The sequence below is a fragment of the Crocodylus siamensis genome, chromosome 8, assembly GCF_052110815.1.
Source record: "Crocodylus siamensis isolate JL-2025a chromosome 8, ASM5211081v1, whole genome shotgun sequence".
NCBI classification, from domain to species: domain Eukaryota; kingdom Metazoa; phylum Chordata; order Crocodylia; family Crocodylidae; genus Crocodylus; species Crocodylus siamensis.
Genome location: NC_143402.1, coordinates 58,457,930 through 58,458,948, shown reverse-complemented (window position 1 = coordinate 58,458,948; position 1,019 = coordinate 58,457,930). Strand labels below are relative to the sequence as shown.

The following is a 1,019-nucleotide window of genomic DNA, read 5'->3' as shown; positions in this document are numbered from 1 at the left end:
GGTTCCATTGACTATATGCCTCTTTCTTCTTCCTAAGAGGATTATCAATTCCCTATTTAGCCAAGAGGGCTTCCCAGCCCTTTTGCTACATTTCCTCTGCATGGGAATGGACTTTCTTTGTGCTTCAAGGATCGTGTCCTTTCGGAACAACCCTCTTCATGCACTCCTTCACCTTTGGTCCCTGGTCCCACAGCACATTCTCTACTACTGACCTGAGTTTGTTGAAGCTTGCATTTTTTAAGTCCAAAACTTCAAGCCTGCTATCCAATTTGTCTACCTTGCAACAGTGAGAACATAATGGTTTCATGGTCACTATTGCCCAGACTGCCCTCTAGAACAAGAGGTGCTATGGCTTAGCTGGTTAAAGTGCCTGCCTAGTAAACAGGAAGTCCTGGGTTCAAATCCCAGTGGTACCTGGAGGGCTTGTTTTCTAGAACCAACTTCCAAGGGAAGTGGTGATGGGTCCTACCCTGGGGGTCTTTAAGAGGAGGCTTGATGTCTACCTGGCCGGGGTCATTTGAGCCTGGTTTTCTCTCCTGCCCAGGACAGGGGGTTGGACTAGAAGATCTACAAGGTCCCTTCCAATCCTACTTCTATGAATCTATGTTTAAGTTGGTTACCAGGTTGTCACCTTTGGCCAGGACCAAGTCTAGAAGAGCATTACCTCTGGTTGGCCTGTGCATGTCCTGAGTCAGAAAAAACTCTTCAATACAGGTCAGGATTGATCTGACTTTGCTAAGTATTCCTCCCAAGAGATGTCTGGATAATTGAAGTTGCCCATGACGACTATGTCCCGTGCCCAGGCAGCCTTGGTTAGCTCTCAGGCAAACTCTAGATCAAATTCCTCACCCTGGTTTGGTGGCCTATAGTATACACCTACAGTTAGTTGTCTCTTGCCATGCCTCCCCACTCCTGCAGCTTGACCCAGAGGGTTTCAAGCTGTTCATCTTTGGAGCTGATGTTGGTCTCCAAGGAGGTGTACTGCTCCTTCACATAGAGGAACACCATTTTTCCCTACT

At 47.5% G+C, this 1,019-nt stretch overlaps 1 non-coding gene across 1 annotated transcript; it reads left to right on the top strand.

The window, feature by feature from the left end:
* The first annotated feature begins 342 nt into the window (after positions 1–342).
* On the top strand, positions 343–416 carry TRNAT-AGU (transfer RNA threonine (anticodon AGU)). Its single transcript has one exon. It is a non-coding gene; the product is annotated as a tRNA-Thr (tRNA).
* The last annotated feature ends 603 nt before the right edge of the window (positions 417–1,019 follow it).